Source organism: Manis pentadactyla, chromosome 4 (genome assembly GCF_030020395.1).
Source record: "Manis pentadactyla isolate mManPen7 chromosome 4, mManPen7.hap1, whole genome shotgun sequence".
NCBI lineage: Eukaryota > Metazoa > Chordata > Mammalia > Pholidota > Manidae > Manis > Manis pentadactyla.
Window position 1 is genome coordinate 157,356,441 of NC_080022.1, and position 16,336 is coordinate 157,372,776.

At 43.6% G+C, this 16,336-nt stretch overlaps 1 protein-coding gene and 1 long non-coding RNA gene across 8 annotated transcripts in view; one reads left to right on the forward strand and one right to left on the reverse strand.

Annotated features, from left to right (window-relative positions):
- The window catches only part of YPEL2 (yippee like 2), a 57,852-nt gene extending 54,846 nt beyond the window's left edge, over positions 1–3,006 (reverse strand). The window contains exon 1 of one of the 3 annotated variants that reach the window (XM_036879527.2): positions 2,841–3,006. The gene's annotated coding sequence lies outside the window, so the exon portion shown is untranslated. The other 2 variants (XM_036879528.2, XM_036879529.2) reach the window with 2 other exon arrangements.
- A 68-nt stretch (positions 3,007–3,074) lies between these two features.
- LOC118909378 (uncharacterized) lies at positions 3,075–8,309 on the forward strand. 5 transcript variants are annotated; one of them, XR_008997315.1, is made up of 5 exons: positions 3,075–3,295; positions 4,480–4,554; positions 4,730–4,937; positions 5,521–5,542; positions 6,372–8,309. It is a non-coding gene; the product is annotated as an uncharacterized LOC118909378 (long non-coding RNA). The 5 variants fall into 5 exon arrangements; XR_008997314.1 differs by having other exon boundaries at positions 4,730–4,930; positions 5,443–5,542; XR_005023603.2 differs by lacking the exon at positions 5,521–5,542 and having other exon boundaries at positions 4,730–4,930.
- Positions 8,310–16,336: the final 8,027 nt, after the last annotated feature.

Here is a 16,336-nt window from a genome sequence, read left to right on the forward strand (position 1 = left end):
ACAGGGAAGAGCCAGAGCTGAGGTAAGCAAGGAGGTAAGTGAAAGCTTGCCTCCTCTTATTAGCAACTGCTGACAGACAAGCCTCTGACGCCCCCACCCCTAGGCAAAAATAAAATCACCAGCCTACCCTTCTCCCAGGCTACACAGCCTGATTACCCAGATATTAATCAAATCAACCTTTTCTGCTGGCCAGCTGTCAATATTCCAGGCGTAATAACTGTGTCACTGCCTCGAAACCATTAAAAGCACTAAAACAGTGAAGATTCACATAATCCGTGAATAGTACAGCAAACTCATCAGCACTATTCACAACTCCAACCCCTTGCACCTAGAAACATCCGGTGGTCCGGAACAATGGACAGCAGCCCTCAAATGGGCTGGGCAGCATGACGTCGGCAAGGAGGCTGTGTCTTTCGGCCAGGGTTTCATGGCAGCCAAAGGCAAACACTGTACCCTTAGACTTTTCAAAGCTTAGGCTAGAGTGACTAGCAGATGAGTGATCTTGGGTTTGCACAGAGGGTGGGTCACATACTAAATTTGCCCACTTAAATTCAGGTTAATGCCTTTCATTGTTCATTGCCCCCAATTCCCATTAGATCATGGTTTCTCATCAACCACCTGCATCACAATCTCATGGTCCACTTATTAAAAATGTGCCCCAATGAGAATAAACATCCCTAGAATGGGCTGGCAAACTGCATTTTAAAAATACTACCCAAGTCTGCACATTTAACTTTAAGGACCTCTGCCTTAGGGCAATGTTCCTTAAATTGTGGGCCATGACATTTTGGCCAAGAAATCAAATGAATGACCAGCAGTTGATTTTATTTTAGTTAAGCAGGAAAAAATATAAAACAGAGTGCACTATAGGTACTAACAGCAGTTATTGTCTTCTGGGACTTAACACAGTTGTGGACCTCTGTGCAATGATGTAAATGTATTCCTTACTGTGAATCCTACTCTGTGAAAACCACTCTCCTAGAGGGAAGAAGGAAAACAGTATTCTTGTGCATAGTGTTTACTTTCTATCTTCCACCCCTAAATCCAAGCTTCTTGATTTTAGTTCAAGCACAAGATATCAAGACAGATCCCAGAAATGCTGTTATGAAATCCTAAAACAATGGACAAAGCCAAACTGAAGAGGGGAATGAGCCTAAGGCCCCCACTCTACTCCTGCCTGAAGCCCTCACGGAGCAGCGGATAAGGGATGGTGCCAAAGGTAAGTTTGCACAATTCTCCTCAGGCTGAACCTATTCCTCAGTCAGGAACTTAAGAGTCGTGTGTATCACAGTTCAGAAGAATTTAAATGGTCCTCATCAGAGGCAAGACTCAGTCTCAGCACTAAGGACTACGGAAAGGAGGGAAGGGATGGACGGAATCAGGTTCCACCTACCTTTGCAGCGCTGTGGCAATGATTAAGTCAAACGAAAGCCACCTAGGGGTGTATCCAAGCCCAGTGCTCACAAGGCCCAGAGTTCTCAGAACCAGGAGACCACTGGAGAGTATCCAGAATGTGTGGTCAAGTCCCACCCCAGAACCAGTGACATGAGTTACTTGGGTAAATCACTTCTCAACCCCCTAGGTGCCTTGAACCACTCCTGTTCTGTGAGCAAGTAGGGTGCAGAGAAGCAGACAGCGTCCCTTCTTGCCCAATGCTGTAGGACAGAGCCCCAACTTGCATATCTTGCTGGACCAGGAGAGAGGAAACAAGGGAGGAAGGAGACGAAAAAAGGATGAGCAACTGTCTTGCCAGCCTTTAGACTCACCACAAGCAAGAACTCTTTGAAAAGAGCCAGAAGACTCCAATACAGCAAGCTGACAAGAGGCCACAAAAACCCCAGCAAAGCCCAGGAGCAGCTTCGCAGGCCATTTGGCAGGACAGGGGGAGGATCAGCTACATGCAGAACTGAGAAAAACAGAGCACACTCACTCACGTGGCTTTTTAAGCTCTTGTTAGCTGAAGTCAGAGGTGGCAGTCTGCTGGGCTGGGTCCAAAAGAACAGGTGGTTCCCCCACACACACCCCAAAGGCAGAAAAGCCACCAGTTGGGTAAAGACACCCAACTGAGGAGTTCAGCGGCCAAGGGGGTTAACTTAAAGCAGTGAGAAGTCGGGGCTGCCCCTCAGCGCCGGTTCCTGGGAGGTGCTCGTTGGAGAGGCCCCAGCATTCCGTCGGGCAGGAGGGAACTCGCGCCCACCCCGTTGGCAAGGACACTGGGGAGGCGCCGGGAAGCGGCCAGGCAGGAACTCGGCTGCGGTTACCTCGGCCCAGGGCCGGCCAAGCGTTCCTGGGAGTTTCGAGGGCGGCTAGTCCCCAAGAGATGGGGGCCCCGAGGGCGGCGCCCCGGGACCCAGTATCTCCAGCGCAGACCCAGCGTCACCGGGTACAGAGAACAGCCAAAGCTTCCACCCTGGCCCTCACGGAGTCCGAACCCGCGGGAACTGTGCTAAGAAAGCAGCAGCGACCGGATCTGCAGGTTCCCCCACCCCAAACCCCCGCCGACCCGCGCAGCCCAGACTTGCCCGGCTCCTTGCACAGGTCCCGCGCTCCCACCCGCGCACCCGTGCCACCTCGGCTCCCTCCTGCGGGCGGCCTCCGGGGCCAGTGTTTGTAAACAAACCGGTCACGTGGCCCTGGCGGCCCGCTCCCCGCCCCCTGCGCCCGGGGACCCCACACCGGACCCCGCCTCGGCTATGCGGGCAGAGGGCGCCGCACGCTCCGCCAAAGCGGGGCCGGAGGGGCCGCGGGACCGGTCCCCAGGGCCGGGTGCCAGGCGCCCGCGCCGACAGCGCACCCACGCCCACGCGCGCCCGAGCCGCGCTGCGCTCCCCCTGGCTCACCCGGCCGCCGGCCGCCGCGTCCGGCCAGCGCAGGGCTCGGCTCCGCGGGGATGCGCAGCTGCGGGAGACCGCCAGGCTGGATCCCGGGCTCCGGGCACGCTCTTAAAGCCACAGTCCCCGCCACCGCCGCCGCCACTCCGCATCCCTCCGGCTCGGGCCGCGGGGGTGCTACCCTGTGATGGACGCGCCCCCGCACCTATCCTCTAGGTTCAGCACATAGCAACACGCTGCGGGTTGGCTCGGCACGGCCGCAGCCCATCCTCCCAGAGCCAACCAGCGAAGGACGGAACTCCGCCCCCCGCTTCCCCTGCCTCCCACCCCCCACCCCTCGGCTCTAGCCGGGCTTGGGTGCGGGGAGAGCCGTCAGCGCTGATTCTGGGGCGGCGAGGCTCTGCCGGCGGCGCCTGGCTAGTGAGGGCAACTGGCCTCAGGAACGGCGAGAAAGGGTAATGAGGGTGGGTGGGCTATCAGCACCTGGAAAGATACTGTTTATTTGGGTTTGGGGTTTGTCCCCAGGTCTAAGCTGGGAGCCGCAGAACCTGGGGTAGGCAAAGGGGAAGATTCATAGGGCTTCTGTTTTAAATGCCAAGTAGTGATTCCCTGCTTACGCCGCAGCCATGCCTACCTAACCCAGAGCCTTACCTGAAGAGGCCCTCCGGACCCGGGGCAGTTGAATTTAATAAAATAGTGCCAGACCCACACGGCCCAGCCAGGCCCTACTCCTAGAAGCAAGGTATTTCCCCTCTTCTGTGCTCTGCTAGTAATTTCCGAGAGTTAAAACTAGAAAAGAGGCCTTAGAGGAATTGAAAGGCGCCCAGCCCCCTAATGCTGCTGATTTTCCTAGGCTTTTAGAGGGGAATGAGGATGGTTAGCCTAGGAAAGTAGTGTTATCAGTGACCGGGGTAGGGGGTACCCCCCGTTCTGAGTCAATAGGGTGGTGCTTTTCAAGGAAGAGAAGATTCAAAAATAAGCCCAGAGCAGTCAGGAAATCCAGGAGGCACCAGGTGGGTGGAGTGGGGGCAGTCTCCCAACAGGAAAGCAGGTCAGTTTGAGAAAGAATGCTGGCAGTGGTCAGGGGAAGAGAGCGGCCCAGCCTTTCCACTGTTCCATGAGGCTCTATAATTCCTCAGAGAACAGAGGGAAACCCCATGTTTTCATTGAAAACTATCTGGATGTGAGATACTTCTGGGGCACCCGCTGACTTCAGCCCTCTTCCATACACTGGTTTGCACATAAATGGGGAATGGTACTGGAGTAGATCCCAGTAGCTCTAAATTCATCTGCAATTCCACCCAGCTGTCGGTAAAATATATTTGATTCAGTCATTATACATTGCATGGTTGGATGTGAATCCAGTCCTAATGTTAGTAAAAACAACAAAAATACCTCAAATACATCAGTCTCCTACATATGTATCAGTCTTGGTGTGAGCAGGAGTACATGTCACTTCACAACTGACACACTTGGTAAGTCTGAAACCGAAAAAAAAATGCTTTTCAGATAAGAAAGAATCATGATCAAGGAAGGTTTAACACACTTAATCCTTAATCTAAGAAGATGTAATGGATTCTTTAGATTGATTAAGAGCTTGAAGTCTAGCCCTGATCTGTCTCTTGAGCAAATTTCTTTGTCTCTCTAGGCCTTGGTTTCCACAGTTTATGACAAAGAAGATTGAAATAGGATAATCTCTAAAGGCCCTTCCAGCTCCAAAATTGTAAGTAGGGCCAGAAAGTCGAATTTGTTACGTTTCGGCAGTATTCTCCTAGTGAATATTTGTGTTGCCACCTCACACCACTCCACACCAGTAGATGCCCCATTAGTTTAGCACCCCAGGATATTGGTATGTTATGTAACAAGATTGGTGGCTACTGTTTCTGTTTAAATAAAAGACGTTATCTAAGGAGGACAAGCCTGATGCTGTGGTTCAGAGGGAAATCTGAGGCCCCCTGCAGGCCTGCTGTGTGTATGCAGGAGATTGGAAGAGGCACCAGGACCGGGACCAGGAGGCTGGAACCAGCCAGCCGGCCAACAAAAAAATGCGACTTAATAAGCTTCATCAGACCTCCTCCCAGCCAGAAGAGCCAAGCATTGTAAGTCGTTAAGCAAGAAGGTAGAAATGAAACAAAGAAGTAGAAGGGACTTATCTTCCTCTCTGAAAGTACTAGCACCTCTAATTGCCCCTCGGGACACATTTACTCAGTGCCTATTATGTGCAGAATTTCCTATCCTGTAAGGCAAAAAAGAGACGGTGAGATGTAGGGAGAGATATAGACAGATTTGTTCAGGTATGATTTGAGGGCTCATTTTTTAAAACTCTTGGAGTAAAAGGAACTTTGAGAGGTTCCCAGCCTCACAGGCAGGTTATCAGCCGGCTTGTCAGTGGCCAATACCCTTCTCCTCAGTGTGAGGCCGAATGCATTCATTCCCAGCCCTCACAACCATACTTGTCCGGCCTGCTCTCTCTCCCATGCCATGTTCCCACTTGTCGCCACATGGCTTTCACTACCCTGTTCACTTCCACGTGCTCGTTACAGCCAACTGCTAGCATTTGGCATGATGATCACGTCTTCCTTTCCTCACCCCGATACTAATCTATCAGCAGGTCCCATCAGCGTTGGTTCTACTTCAAAAACATATATTTGCTCTGAACATTTCTGTCTCTGCTGCCACCACGTTGGAGCCACCAGTATCTCTGGCCCAGAGTAAGCAATAGATCTCCCTGCTTCCAGTCATTCTCTACACAGCAGCTAAATGGTACTGCTTCAAAACAAACTCCTTACGATGACCCATGAGGTCCTACCTACCAGGTCTGCCAACCTCTCTCCTCTTCCCCATTGCTTCTTTGCTCATGCTGCTCCAGGCAAGCTGGCCACCTTTCTGTCTGCAAATACACCAGGCTTAGTCCTGTTAGAGTATTTGTATTTACTGTTCCCTTCAACTAGAGCACTTTGCCCTGTTAAAAGAAAACAGACCTAACATAGGGTCACTTCTAGGTAAAGTCACCAACCTGAGCCTTACTGTCCAACCTAATTGTAGTTTCAGCCTCTCCCAGGAGTGGAATTTTAAGTCAATCAGTTTGGAACTTCCAGTGAGGTAAACTGCATAAGACCTGCTGCTCCTCCTAAGGGAGGGTGACCTTACTGGAAACAATGCTAATCTAGTTTGCTAGTAACTGTTTGCCCCACTTTCCTGTCTATAAAAACCTTCCATTTTGTACAACTCCTCAGAGCATCTCTACTCGCTAGGTGGGATGCTGCCTGATTTGTGAGTCACTTAATAAAATCAATTAGATCTTCAAATTTACTTGACTGAATTTTGTTTTTTAACAGCCCCCAGATGACTGCCTCTCACCACTTAGTTCTCAGGTCAAATGCCTCCTCCAGAGAGGCCTCTGACCACCCAGTCCTACACGCCCCCCTCCCCACCTCAGCATACTCTGTCATACCTTCTCCCATCTTACTTTCTTTAGAACATATATCACTCTCAAAAATTACCTTGTTCATTTATTTCCTTGTTTTTTATCCCATGCAGCTCCAAAATGTAAACCACGGAGCATCAGGGACCTAGTCTGTCTTGCTTCCTGTTGGATCCCCAGTGCCAAGAACAGTGTCTAGCACTTGACCAATATTTGTTGAATAAATAACTGAACAAATGAATGCCTACGCCTCACACCCTTGTCCCAGCAGCCTCTTACTCTTGGGACATTGCTCTCTTTTCTATCCCCCTCCCCTCCTGCTCTGCTCTTCCCTCTACTCCTCACATCTCAAAGCCTTCTGTTTGATGCCTCAGTCCAATGATCAGATCAAATGTCACTTCTTTGGAGGAGTTTTCCCTAATCTCCCCAGAAAAATTACTTTTCCCCTCTTCAGTGCCCTCCATAGCACTTTATTTGTAGCTCTGTTACTTCGCTCAACACTGCCTGCCTATTAAGAGTTACTAGTTACCCATCCTCTCTGCCCATCCCTCCGGGGCTGGAACCTTATCAGATGCCTTTGTATTTTCAGCACCTGACATAGGGTAGGCCTCCCTCAAGGTTTATATCTGAGTTGAATCCAGTAGGGACCCAAGCAGGAATGGATAGGGTCTGTCCTCAAGAGTAAAACTGATCAACAGGCAGCAGTCTAACTTGGTAGCACGACAACATTAAACCTGAAACTTCAGGATATTCTATAATAAAAAGGACAGGCTACATTTTAAAATCACAGTACATGGGAAACTTGCTGACAGCTAAAGGTTATAGGCTCTCACACTACCATGCCACCTGGGAAAACATTCCCCTCTGTCTGTGTGGGCAGGGGGAGTTGCTCCTCCCAGGCCTCACCTCTTTCTCCCTGCTCCCCAACAAGTCAAGTCCCATGACATTACATCACAGAGGAGGCCCTGGTGCCATCTTCCTGCAGACAGATCATGGTAACAGTGCTTTGTGTCTTACGTACAATAAATGCTTTCTCTGATCCTTGTCCAAGTCCCTCATTTTCAGTCATGAAAGTGGCTGATTATGTACTAGTTTAGACTGTAAATGGAAAATGCTGTGCCACTGCCTCCTGAACACAAAAGAGCTGCTATTATTTATTGAGCACATGTTGTGTACAGATAAGTTTCTATTCTACCCAGTTATATTTAATCCTCAAAGCAACCTGCGAGACAGGTATTTTTCCCCATTTTTTAAAGAGCTGTTCGTATGGCATTTGAACCCTGATCTATCTGGTTTCAAAGCCCAGTCATTCTCTTCTATACCATCAAAGAGTAAAAGTGCTTCTCTCTTGTCTTACAAATCTCCCAATCACCTTTACAAGGAAACTCATCGACACATCAAACTGCCCCACAGAGTAAAACCATATGCTAAGGTAAAGGGCCCAGAAACAAGAGTTGTAAGGGCTTAGCGCTTCTATCTTAAGAACAACAATAATGATAATATTTATTAAGTGCCTCCTACGTTATAGGAGCTGGTGTAGACACTTTACATGCATTGTTAAATTTAACCCAATCTTCACAACAACCTTATGAAGAAGATACCACAGGTCTGCATACCTTAACCACAGTTCCAAAATCCAAACAGCTCTGCAAATCAAAAGTAAGTTTGATTTGACACAGCTCACATGGAACAGTAAGAGGGCAATAGTGTTCAATAACTAAAATCTGGAGGGTAGAAAATATTTGAGAGGATACAAGCAATTATATCTTCCTTCCTTTGTTCTCACAAGCTACTAATAGTGCCCTCATTGAATATCTTTTCATTTCTAGTCTTTCCCAGGTGGGTTAGTCTTCTCAATATTTCTCTAATCAACAGATTATATCTCACAGTCAGTTGTAATGCCATTGGGGATATCTCTCTTCTGCACAATTTTAGCTTTCAATAAACGGATGTAATAAAACATAAAAGATTTTCCTATGTGCCATTTAAAGGAAAACAAACATTTGACACAGCTCATTTGATGGCAAACTTCAACTGACCTGAGGTCATTTATAGGTTTTATTGATCCCATCTAGTATATTCATATGTTTCTTATAGGAATATTAATGTTTGAAAGAACTCATACTCCCTAAGGTTTTATGTAATATATAGTATATAAACTTTTAGAAATATATGAAGATAATTCTCCCTTGTACTCATTTCTTTATTTCTAGAAAAATTTAGAAATACATATAGTATATGAAAGCTTCTAGAATCTAAAACATGCCAAGATTTCAAATACTGGCTTGAGTGTGATATTACTATCCCTACTTTACAGACAAATAAATGTAGGTTCAGAGACATAAAGTGATTTTTCCAAGGTCACACAGCTAGTAAATAGTAGAGCTAGGATTGGAAAAATATCTGAAACCATTGGGAAAAAGAATTGGAGCACATATGACGGACAAGGGCTCATTTTTCTGAAGGCAAAGGATATGAAGTGTATGAAGTGACAATTCATGGTAGAAGAAAAAGAAGTAACTTGTAAACATATGAAAAAATAAGCATACTTGAAACAAGAAAAAAATGTAAATTACAATTACAATGATATGCTATTTTTATCTTATCAAATTGGAAGTTGTAAAAAGTTCACTAACATTGTTATTGCAGAAGATGTGCCGAAACAGCCACTCATATGTTGTTTGCCTTAAGATAAGTTGGTGAAATTTCTATGAAGGGCAATTAGGTAAGCTCTCTCAAAATTAGAAATTAATATACTCAAAAATTTCACTTCTAGGAATTTCTCCTTAAGATATACTCGCACACGTACACAAAGATGGATATAAAAGGATATTGTAACATTGTTAGTATCAGCAAAAACTCAAATTCTCTGAGGAATGTAATTTTGGAGTTGATTAAAGCCCAGACATTTTATAACTCTCTAAAACTGATAATGGGGGAATGATTACTTTTTTTCTGTCTAATAGAAGAGAACCTCAGAAGTTATTATTTTTACCCTGAAGGACATTGACCAGTTATGTATCAAAATTAGCAATTTTATTTTAAATTTCTTTTTCTCTACTAACTTTACAATTTCCAATTTTCACATTCTCTTTTGAACCAATGTTATCATCCTGGTGGTTTCTTCATTATGAATTAAAACCTTAATTAAATATGTACTTTCTATGCATTTATATTAGAAATATGCTTTTCATCTTTTGAGACTAATGCTTAGAAATAACCTAAATCCATCAGTGAAGGGCTGGTTGAATAAATTACAATGCCTCTGTACAGAGGAATACTATGCAGTCATTAAAAAGAGGGAGGACTGTATGTCGTTGCTCCATGAGGGCAAGGATCTTTGGTTCCCTAATGAACCTAGGCTCTTAGAATAGTGCCTGGGCACCTAGTAGTCTTAGTTTGCTTCTGACTTTGGTAACCAACAACCCAAAATTATCAGTGGCTTACACAAAAAACATTTCTTCTTCCTTCATGGAAATGAAGGGCAGCTATGGTGGCACTGTTTCAGGCTGAGGGTCACAAGTTGGGTTAGGTGGGCTTCCAGTATCTCTCACTTAGGAACCACTGACTACAAGAAGTACATGGAAACAATTGATGTCTTAAAGCCTTTACCGAGAACAATACACTGTCACGTCTACCTGTAATCCATTGGCCAAAGAGAATCATTTGGCCAAACCCAATGTCAAGAGAGAAGAGAAGTACACTATACCTTCTTTACTGAAAGAGTCTCTGAAGTCACGAGGCAGAGGACAGGATATGCAACTGCAGCCCGAGTAGGGAGCAGTAGTTCAGGCTCTCACAATGCTCAGTAAGTATATGTTGAATGGGTGAATGAAGAGGGAGCAAACTCCAAGAATTACATGGAGGAAAAGGCATGGTGCAGAACAGCTATACAAAGTACTCCAACATTTGTTTTTGAAAATATATTTACATATCATATGTGGACACATATGCTTAAATATGGCTTTACTAACTCTAGGAAAAGGCACAAGAAGCTGGTACCTGTGGTTGCTGCTGGGGAGAAAAACTGGGAGAGTGGGGATTAGGAATGACAGGGAGCTTTACCATTTAGTATCATGTGTATGTATGACCTATTAAAATTTGAATTAAATTCTCTATGGAGGGAATAAGAAGAGCAGTCCAACACTGTTTGACAATAGAGTCTAAACTCTAACACTTTGTGCTATACCTTTGGGCTAAGACATGGAACAAATGCTTCCTTTTGTTCTTAATTCACTGCAAACTGTGCCTGGGTCTCCTTTGTCTCTGGTTCCTGTGATCTTACTTCTAGTACAGCACCAGTTATAACAAAATTCCATGTCGATTTTTAAGTGGCTTAGAGCCACAATGTTCAAACTCAGTGGAAGTCTTCCCATTCCTGGGAAGCCTTGTAGTAGAAGTTTCTGGAAAGAGAGGGGTGAAACTAGTCCATCCTGTCCCCTGCAACTGAATCAACTTTGCTTTCAGCTGTTTTGCTTCTGGGGTTAAATAAAACCATCCTCCTAATAGTAAAATGTGGTGATGACTGTGACTCTCTCATATTAAACTTTGTGATTTTGTAGAGAGCAGTGTAGTCCTTAGCTACCCCGAAAACTTCCAATAAAGTTCCCCTCGGGGAGTAACAAAAAGGAGAATCGAAATGTGATGGAAGAGATTGAGTATCCGCACAAAAGATTCACCTAGTGGGCAAATGGGTAGAGACTTAGGACTGCTTTATCCATTTAGGGATTAGGGTACAATTTCTAAGCAAGCGCTATTGTATTTAATTATATACAATATTGTAGATTGCTATTGTATCCCAAGCTGTAAAATATTCTAGTCTCTGAGAGAATGTATTGTATTATATATTGTCTGAAGAATAGCCTCATTCATTACTGAGGTATCCCAGCAAACAACTGGAATTCTGTAGCTGGAAGCTTGACAGGGGCACCTCATTCTCTGGTTTCCTCTAAGCTTGCAGTTTACAGATTGTATTAGATTATAATATTCATAAAATGGACAAGGGCTTAGCAAGATTCCTGCAAAGAGACAATGAAAAAAGGTAATGCTAATAATGAAAGCAGAGGCAAACAAGAAAATGGGCTGCCGTACTGTTACCTTTAATGTAAGCTGTCAGCCACATTACTTAGTAAAAGCAATAACCTTCGTGTCAGACCTGACACGAAATGATACCAAAAAAATTCAAAATTAGCCACAGATGATTTGAAAAATGAAGTTACAACTTTTAATTTTCCTGTTAGGAACACACAATCAGAAAAGTCTGGAGACCCCTGGTTTGAAAAAGTGATCCCTGAAGAGCAAGAATTTGTCAGGGAATCTCTAATGTGGTCCAGACCCACCCAGAGCCTGGGTTATTTCATTCAGTTTAACTGGTCATCCTAAGGGAGACATAATGATTCCAGCTACTGAAGCTTGATGATACCATCTTTTAAGATCACCCAATTCATTCCTTAGTGACATCATTGATTTTCATGTATAATTTATGGTTCTAATGTGGCTCCCCCTGTTGTCTTTCTTAAAGGTAGAGAATGTACCATCCAGTGTTAATGGCTTGCCATTGCATAATTCAATATTGGACTCTTGGTTAATGTGGGTCCATCCTCAAGAGAGTGCTCACTTCTGAATGTTATGATGAAATGAATTCCTGGATTTGTCAAGGTGATTCCCAGACCGTAGAGGACAGGGACCCTCAGTTTCCCCAGCTGACTTCTCCATCTTGGTACTCTCTTCTGGCAGGCTGTAACCTAAATTCTTCCATCAAAGACCCTGAGAAGCAATACACAATAGGGACCTGGGTCTTGTTTCCAAAAGGAAGTTTGTGGCTCTGAATTGTATTAATTCTGTTGTACACCTAAGGTTATTCTTTTTTTTTTTTTTTTTTCACCTAAGGTTATTCTTGCTCAACAGTTTTTTCTTCTATGGCCTTAGTTTAATTTACTAACTCATAAACTCATTGTTGTTTGGGAGCACCAGTCTCCCAACAAAGGCTCTTCAGGTAACACAATAGTCAAGATAAACCAACTCAGAGCTGAGTTTATGAAGGCTAGAAGCAGCCTTTCTGCTATGCTGGCCTACTACTGAGGCAGAGCACTAAACATTGCACAGCCATCATCTGTCACATTCTCCCCCCCTCTACTGGACTCTTCCTTCTGTGGATAAAACTGAGAGACCCATTTCCTTTAGTCAAATGATGATATCATCAGCTGCCCTAGTAGACTTTTATTTGAGCCTCACTGCCTGATGACGATATTTCAACTCTAGCAATTTCTAGACGTGAGGAGCAGCCCAGCAGAAGAGTATGGTGGGCCCCATGGAATTGGTCTGACTCTGAAGCAATTAGGAAGGCAGTTCTCAGCTTTGGTTGCATATTAGAATCAACTGGAGAGCTTTCTAAACATAGCAACGCCTGTGCCCCACTCCTAGCAACTCTGATTTAATTGGTCTGGGGCAGAACGTGGGCATGGATGCCTTTAAAAGCTCCCCAGGTGATAAGGGCAGTCAGTGATGAAGACCACAGACTTGGCATCTTATATTCAGAGGGAGGATTTGAAGCTGACACGATTCTTTTCTAAGCCTTCTAATCTGAAGCTCCCCTCAGTCATCTCCACACATTCCATTTTGCAATTAGCTCACAGACATATATGCAAAAACTGCAAAAGTAAAAATGTGTTAATGATGCAATGCCATGCTTCACAGTTTGCAAGACATTATCTCATATATTCTTTCATTTGACTCTTAAAATAACCCAGTGAAGAAAACGCATCAGGTATTATTCTCCACAATTTTCTGGTAAGGAAATTGCTATCCTGGGCCAAATGAGGACCCAGACTTCTAGTTTTTTGTTCAACACTCTTTTAATTATGTAATACATATTCTACAGTATCAGTGAATAACCTTGGCTGTCACATATAGGGAGGAAAATTGCACAGAAGTTAAAAGCAAAGATTTTAGCATCAAATGTAAAAATTTGCATTTTAGTTTTGCCACTTGGTAGCTCTATAATCTTGGGCAGATACATAATCTCTTTGAGACTTAATTTTCTTGAGTTTTGAATAGAGAACTAGAAGTAGTACCAATTTCAAAGGGGTATCAGTTACATATAATCGTTGCTATTCTCTTTATATGATCATGCCACATTTGCCTACTTAATAGAATAGGAATAACCTGTAAGAATTGTTTAAATTAGTTGGGTTCCTTTATTCTATTCAGTTTTCTTTGGTATCAATCTTTGCCTTTCTCACCTGATACTGCTGTGTTAGGTGAGGGGCTTGATTGGTTCATGATGGTGGCATTTCTCATTACAGTCACAAATGATTCCTTTCAGATGGGAAATCAGAAGCCCAGGGAAGTCACCACTTTAAAGTCTTTCTTCATTTTACCAAGGCAGTGCTTGGTCAGGTGTATTTTTTTTTTGGTATCATTAATCTACAATTGCATGACAAACATTATGTTTACTAGACTCCCCCCATCACCAAGTCCCCCCCACAAACCCCATTACAGTCACTGTCCATGAGCATCGTAAGATGCTGTAGAATCACTACTTGTCTTCTCTGTGTTGTACAGTCCTCCCCATGCCACCCCCCACATTATACATGCTAATCGTAATGCCCCCTCCCCCGCCCTTATCCCTCCTTCCCACCCATCCTCCCCAGTCCCTTTCCCTTTGGTAACTGTTAGTCCATTCTTGGGTTCTGTGATTGTGCTGCTGTTTTGTTACTTCAGTTTTTCTTTATTCTTATACTCCACAGATGAGTGAAGTCATTTGATACTTGTCTTTCTCCACCTGGCTTATTTCACTGAGCATAATACCATCTAGCTCCATCCATGTTGTTGCAAATGGTAGGATTTGTTTTCTTCTTATGGCTGAATAATATTCCATTGTGTATATGTACCACATATTCTTTATCCATTCATCTACTGATGGACATTTCGGTTGCTTCCATTTCTTGGCTATTGTAAATAGTGCTGCAGTAAACATAAGGGTGCATCTGTCTTTTTCAAACTGGGCTGCTGCATTCTTAGGGTAAATTCCTAGAAGTGGAATTCCTGGGTCAAATGGTATTTCTATTTTGAGCATTTTGAGGAACCTCCATACTGCTTTCCACAATGGTTGAACTAATTTACATTCCCACCAGCAGTGTAGGAGGGTTCCCCTTTCTCCACAACCTCACCAACATTTGTTGTTGTTTGTCTTTTGGATGGTGGCGATCCTTACTGATGTGAGGTGATATCTCATTGTGGTTTTAATTTGCATTTCTCTGATGAGTAGCAATGTGGAGCATCTTTTCATGTGTCTGTTGGCCATCTGAATTTCTTCTTTAGAGAACTGTCTGTTCAGCTCCTCTGCACATTTTTTAATTGGATTATTTGCTTTTTGTTTGTTGAGGTGCATGAGCTTTTTATATTATTTTGGATGTCAACCCTTTATTGAATATGTCATTTATGAATATATTCACCCATACTGTAGGATACCTTTTTGTTGTATTGATGGTGTCCTTTGCCTTACAGAAGCTTTTCAGCTTGATATAGTCCCATTTGTTCATTTTTGCTTTTGTTTCCCTTGCCCAGGGAGATATGTTCATGAAGAAGTCGCTCATGTTTATGTCCAAGAGATTTTTGCCTATGTTTTTTTCTAAGAGTTTTATGGTTTCATAACTAACATTCAGGTCTTCGATCCATTTTGAATTTCCTTTTGTGTATGGGGTTAGATGGTAATTCAGTTTCATTCTCTTACATGTAGCTGTCCAGTTTTGCCAGCACCATCTGTTGAAGAGACTGTCATTTCCCCATTGTATGTCCATGGCTCCTTTATTATATATTAATTGACCATATATGTTTGGGTTAATGTTTGGAGTCTCTATTCTTTTCCACTGGTCTGTAGCTCTGTTCTTGTGCCAGTACCAAATTGTCTTGATTATTGTGGCTTTGTAGTAGAGCTTGAAGTTGGGGAGTGAGATCCCCCCCACTTTATTCTTCCTTCTCTAAATTGCTTTGGCTATTTGGGGTCTTTGGTATTTCCATATGAATGTTTGAACTATTTGTTCCATTTCACTGAAGAATGTTGTTGGTAATTTGATAGGGATTGCATCGAATCTGTATATTGCTTTGGGCAGGATGGCCATTTTGACGATATTAATTCTTCCTAGCCAGGAACATGGGATGAGTTTCCATTTGTTAGTGTCCTCTTTAATTTCTCTTAAGAGTGTCTTTGTCTTGTGGTTTTAAGGGTATAGGTCTTTCACTTCTTTTGTTAGGTTTATTCCTAGGTATTTTATTCTTTTTGATGGAATTGTTTTCCTGATTTCTCTTTCTCCTAGTTCATCATTAGTGTATAGGAAAGCCACAGATTTTTGTGTGTTAATTTTGTATCCTGTAACTTTCCTGTGTTCCGATATTAGTTGTAGTATTTTTGGAGTGGAGTCTTTTGGGCTTTTTATGTACAATGTCATGTCATTTGCAAATAGTGACAGTTTAACTTCTTTACCAATCTGGATTCCTTGTATTTCTTTGTTTTGTCTAATTGCCGTGGCTAGGACCTCCAGTACTATGTTAAATAACAGTGGAGAGAGTGGGCAACCCTGTCTTGTTCCCTATCTCAGAGGAAAAGCTTTCAGCTTCTCACTGTTCAGTATAATGTTGGCTGTGGGTTTATCAGATAAGGCCTTTATTATGTTGAGGTACTTGCTCTCTATACCCATTTTGTTGAGAGTTTTTATCATGAATGGATGTTGAATTTTGTTGAATGCTTTTCCAGTGTCTATGGAGATGATCATGTGGTTTTTGTCCTTCTTTTTGTTGATGTGGTGGATGATGTTGATGGATTTTCGAATATTGTACCATCCTTGCATCCCTGAGATGAATCCCACTTGGTCATGGTGTATGATCCTCTTGATGTATTTTTGAATTCAGTTTGCTAATATTTTGTTGAGTATTTTTGCATCTATGTTCATCAGGGATATTGGTCTGTAGTTTTCTTTTTTGGTGGGGTCTTTGCCTGGTTTTGGTATTAGGGTGATGTTGGCTTCATAGAATGAGTTTGGGAGTATTCCCTCCTCTTCTATTTTTTGGAAAAGTTTAAGGA